The 5,746-nt window shown below is 37.3% G+C and overlaps 1 pseudogene; it reads left to right on the top strand.

The window, feature by feature from the left end:
- Positions 1 to 275: 275 nt before the first annotated feature.
- LOC127809251 (uncharacterized) lies at positions 276 to 5,519 on the top strand (annotated as a pseudogene).
- The last annotated feature ends 227 nt before the right edge of the window (positions 5,520 to 5,746 follow it).

The following is a 5,746-nucleotide window of genomic DNA, read 5'->3' as shown; positions in this document are numbered from 1 at the left end:
TCAAGTTTGCAACTTTGCCTATTTTTTCATCTTGATTTCTTCAAGTTTTGTTATTTATCATTATATATATATATAAAAAAAAGTGAGAAGTTGGGAATTCCAAAAAAAAAAAAGGAAAGTTGGAAATTAAAAAAAAAGAAAAAAAGCAAAGAGTGGAAAGTTGGAAGTTCGCAAAGAAAAAGAAAGTGCGAAATTGAAAATTCAAAAAAAAAAAAAGTAAAGTAAATTCAGGAATCAATTAAATCTGAATTAGTTGAAGTGTTGCTTATCATTCAAGTTTTGATAGCATAAAGTGTGTATTCTGTCTATTCAGAACAGTTTGACCCTAGTTGCATCAAAATTCGTATCTCCTTTTCCTCTTGTCTTTTCTTATCCATTGTTTCATTATAACTCTATCCTTTCGGCTTCTTAAATTCTGCCTATTTTTTTCGTCCTTTGCAAATTAACCCATTCTCATTCTTAGTGATCTGATTGGTTGAGTTTGGATTGTTGCAAGAAAAATTTTGATTAAATTCATTTGAGTTCAATAAAGAACTAAAAGAGGAGGCTAAAGAGTGGAAAAAGGCAAGAGAGTGTGAGCTCATAAGAGGGTAAAAGCCAAGTTTGAGAATACACGAGTGTGAGTGCTATCAATCTTGAGAGGAAACACGTGAGGGAGTGTTTGTGAGGTTTCCTAACTTTGTTTTGCAGGGTATTAAACATGTCTCAAGAGAATGAAGCTCAGGAAAAGATAGATTTCAAACTCTTCTTTCAGTCCTTGGAGCAAAAATTTGAACGAATGGAGATGAGGTTTGATGAGATAAATGAGAGAATAGATAAAGTTGAATCTAGTTCACAAAGGGGGCAACCACCTAGAGCTCCTACCGTGCAACGAAGAGAGAGGCATCCACCCAGGTATGATTATGAAGATGACTATGGGGATGACCTAGATGATGATGATCGTGCCTCTAATGTCAGTATAGGCCGATTTAGGCGTGGGAATAGAGATAGAGGAGTTAGACATGGAGAAAGGATTGATAACAACTTGGACAACATTAAGATGCAGATTCCATCTTTCCAAGGCAAAAACGATCCAGAAGTTTATTTGGAGTGGAAGACAAAGGTTGAAATGGTGTTTGCTTGTCACAACTACTTTGAATTGAAAAAGGTAAAATTGGCCACCATAGAATTTACTGATTATGCTATTATTTGGTGGGATCAACTTATTTTGAATAGGAGACGGAATCGTGAAAGGCCCATTGAGACATGGGAAGAAATGAAGGCTATTATGAGGAGGAGATTCATTCCAAGTCACTACTATAGGGACTTATTTCAGAAGTTACAACGCCTTACTCAAGGTTCTAAAAGTGTTGAGGACTACCACAAGGAGATGGAAATAACCATGATTTGAGCCAATGTGGAAGAGGACCGAGAAACTACCATGGCCAGGTTCCTAGTTGGATTGAACCGTGATATTGCAGATGTGGTAGAATTACAATATTACATTGAATTAGATGACATGGTGCACATGGCCATTAAAGTGGAGAGACAATTGAAGAGAAAGGGGTCCACACGAATTGGGCAAAATTCAGGCTCTTCAACATGGAAATCGAATTGGAGCAAAAAGGATGAAAAGCCTAATTTCAAGCCTAAAGTCGAAACCTCTAACACCAACAAAGATGGAGGAGTACCACATAAGGTAAAATCTGATACTCTACCTCCTAGAACTAGAGATATCAAATGCTTTAAGTGTTTGGGGATAGACCATATTGCATCTCAATGCCCAAACAAGAGAGTAATGATTCTGAAAGATGATGGTGATATTGAGACCGAAGATGAGTTTGATAATAAGTCTGATAATGAATCCATGCCACCTTTAGAGGATGCAAGTGGCATTGAGTACCCGGTTGATGGGGAGCTCTTGGTGGCAAGGAGAGCTCTTAGTGTGCAAGTCAAAACTGATGCGAAAGAGCAACATGAGAACATTTTTCATACTAGATGCCATGTCAATAATAAGGTATGTAGCATGATTATTGATGGGGGCAACTGTACTAATGTAGCTAGCACTAGCTTGGTTGAAAAGTTGAATTTGATGACTTTGAAGCATCCTAGGCCGTATAAGCTACAATGGTTGAATGATTGTGGAGAATTTAAAGTAACCAAACAGGTGTTTGTTTCATTCTCAATTGGGAAGTATACAGATGAAGTTTTGTGTGATGTGGTGCCAATGCATGCCGGCTATATTCTTTTGGGGCGACCATGGCAGTTTGATAGGTGTGCAATTCATGATGGTTATACCAATAGATTCTCCTTTGTACATAATGAAAAACCAATTACTCTTGTACCCCTATCCCCAAGACAAGTGTATGAAGATCAAGTGAGGTTAAAAAAAGAGAGTGATAAGAAAAATGAGAGTGAGAGTTCAAAAGTAAGAGAAACTGAGATGATGAAAAAAGAGAGTGAGAGTTCAAAGGTAAGAGAAAATGAGATCAAACAGAGAGAAAAGGAGAGCAAAAAAGGAAAAGGAGTTTCGGGTAGTGAGGAAAGAAAATAGAGAAAACAAATGAACTTTTATGTAAGAGAGAGTGAGATTAAAAAGGCTTTGTTTCTAAATCAGCCTATGATTGTACTTTTGTACAAAGAGGCTTGTTTTAGTTCTAATGAACTTAACCTCCCTCTACCTAGTGTTGTTGTTTCTCTTTTGTAGGAATTCAATGATGTATTCCCTGAAGAGCTATCTATTGGCTTACCACCAATAAGGGGAATCGAGCATCATATTGATTTCATACTCGGAGCATCAATTCCAAATAAACCAACCTATAGAAGCAATCCCGAGGAGACCAAGGAACTTCAAAGGCAGGTTAGTGAGCTCATGGAAAAAGGGTATGTGCGTGAGAGCATGAGTCCTTGTGCAGTTCCAGTATTGCTTGTGCCTAAGAAAGATGGTTCATGGAGGATGTGTGTTGATTGTCGTGCCATCAACAATATCACTGTAAAGCATCGACATCCCATTCCTAGATTAGATGATATGCTTGATGAATTGCATGGTTCTTGTGTCTTTACCAAAATTGATCTTAAGAGTGGATATCATCAGATTAGGATGAGAGAAGGTGATGAATGGAAAACTGCATTTAAAACAAAATATGGATTATATGAGTGGTTAGTTATGCCATTTGGATTAACTAATGCACCTAGTACTTTCATGAGGCTAATGAACCATGTTTTGGGTGCTTTTATCGGCAAATTTTTGGTTGTCTACTTTGATGATATTCTGATTTATAGCAAAACCTTAGATGAGCATGTTGAACATTTAAAACTTGTTTTAGATGTTTTAAGGAAAGAAAAGTTGTTTGCTAACCTCAAAAAGTGCACCTTTTGCACAGATAGGCTTGTATTTCCTTGGTTTTGTTGTTAGTGCTAAAGGAATTGATGTAGATGAAGAACAGGTTAAGGCAATCCAAGATTGGCCAACACCTACAAGTGTGGGGAATGTGAGAAGTTTCCATGGTTTGGCTAGCTTTTATAGGAGATTTGTGAAAGATTTTAGTAGCCTAGCCGCACCTTTGACTGAAGTTATTAAAAAGCATGTAGGTTTTAAGTGGGGTAATGAACAAGAAAAGGCATTTAGCTTGCTTAAGGAAAAACTAACTAATGCTCCTTTGCTTGCTTTACCTAACTTTGCTAAAACCTTTGAAATTGAATGTGATGCTTCAGGAATAGGTATTGGAGCTGTTCTAATGCAGGAAGGACGTCCCATTGCTTATTTTAGTGAGAAGCTAAATGGGGCAGCCTTAAATTACCCTACATATGATAAAGAGATGTATGCATTAATTAGGGCATTGGAAACTTGGCAGCACTATCTTTGGCCGAAGGAGTTTGTGATTCATACGGATCATGAATCTCTAAAGCATATAAAGGGGCAACACAAGCTAAACAAGCGACATGCCAAGTGGGTGGAGTTCATTGAAACATTTCCTTATGTGATCAAATACAAGCAAGGTAAGGAAAATATTGTAGCTGATGCTTTGTCTCGAAGGTACGCCTTACTCTCTATCTTAGATGCAAAAATATTAGGTTTTGAGTACATTAAAGACTTATATGTTGATGACTCTGATTTTGGTAATGTATTCAATGCATGTGAGAAAGTGGCATTTGATAAGTTCTTTAGGCATAATGGTTTTTTATTTAGAGAAAGTAAGTTATGTGTGCCTAAATGTTCTTTGCGAGAATTGCTTATTCGAGAAGCTCATGGTGGTGGTTTGATGGGACATTTTGGTATAACTAAGACTTTGGATGTTTTGCATGAACACTTCTTTTGGCCACATATGAAACGTGATGTCGAAAGAATTTGTGAGAAGTGTGTCACTTGTAGACAAGCTAAGTCTAAGGTTAAGCCTCATGGTTTATATACTCCTTTGCCTATACCTAGTGAACCCTGGATTGATATCTCTATGGATTTTGTGTTGGGTTTACCTAGGTCAAAAAGGGGTCGGGATTCCATATATGTGGTTGTTGATAGGTTTTCTAAAATGGCACATTTCATTCCATGTCACAAAACAGATGATGCCTCACATATTGCTGACTTGTTTTTCAGGGAGGTTGTACGATTGCATGGCATGCCAAAGAGTATTGTCTCAGACAGGGATGCAAAGTTCGTAAGTTATTTTTGGAAGACTTTATGGGGTAAGACAGGAACTAAACTTTTATTTTCTACTACTTGTCATCCACAGACTGATGGTCAAACTGAAGTAGTTAATAGAACTTTATCTACTTTGTTGCGTGCTATAATACAAAAGAATTTGAAAACATGGGAAGAATGTTTTCCGTATGTAGAGTTTGCATATAATAGGAGTGTGCATTCAGCAACTAAGTTTTCACCTTTTGAAGTGGTTTATGGTTTTAATCCATTAACTCCTTTGGATTTAACTCCTTTACCTATGGCTGAGCGTGTTAATTTTGATGGAAAGAAGAAAGCTGACTTTGTTAGGAACATCCATGAAAGGGCTAGCCAAAACATTGAAAGGAGGACTGAACAATATGCTAACCAAGCTAATAAGGGGCGCAAGAAAATTTTATTTGAGCTGGGTGATTGGGTTTGGTTGCATATGCGGAAAGAACGTTTTCCCATTCAAAGGCGTTCAAAACTGCTTCCACGGGGAGATGGACCATTTCAAGTACTTGAAAAGATCAATGATAATGCTTACAAGTTAGACCTCTCAAGTGAGTATAATGTTAGTGCCAGCTTTAATGTTGCTGATTTGTCTCCATTTGATGTAAGTGACGATTTGAGGACAAATCCTTTTCAAGAAAGGGGGAATGATGCAAGTCACATAGCTAAAACCCCACAAGACCCGTTAAGTATCCATGGGGGTCCAATGACAAGGGCACGAACAAGGAAAATTACGGGAGCATTAAATGGGCTAATTGAACACATCTCAAATTCAAGCATCGTTCAAGATTCTAATATGCCCGAATTAAGTGTTCAAGATAGTCAATGCTTTGTCAATGTTATCCAAGTCTCTGAAGGTAATCTGGGTTGATTGATTGATTGAGAAGATTTGGGGTTGATTGATTGATAAGATTGCAAGATTTGGGAATGATTGATTGATTGAGAAGATTTGGGGTTGATTGATTGATTGACAAAATTGCAAGATTTGGGGTTGATTGATTGATTGGTTGATTGATTGACAAAATTGCAAGATTTGGGGTTGATTGATTGATTGGCTGATTGATTGACAAGATTGCAAGATTTGGGGATGATTGATTG

The sequence above is a fragment of the Diospyros lotus genome, chromosome 9 (assembly GCF_014633365.1).
Source record: "Diospyros lotus cultivar Yz01 chromosome 9, ASM1463336v1, whole genome shotgun sequence".
NCBI classification, from domain to species: Eukaryota; Viridiplantae; Streptophyta; class Magnoliopsida; order Ericales; family Ebenaceae; genus Diospyros; species Diospyros lotus.
This window is presented reverse-complemented; position numbering and strand designations above follow the sequence as displayed.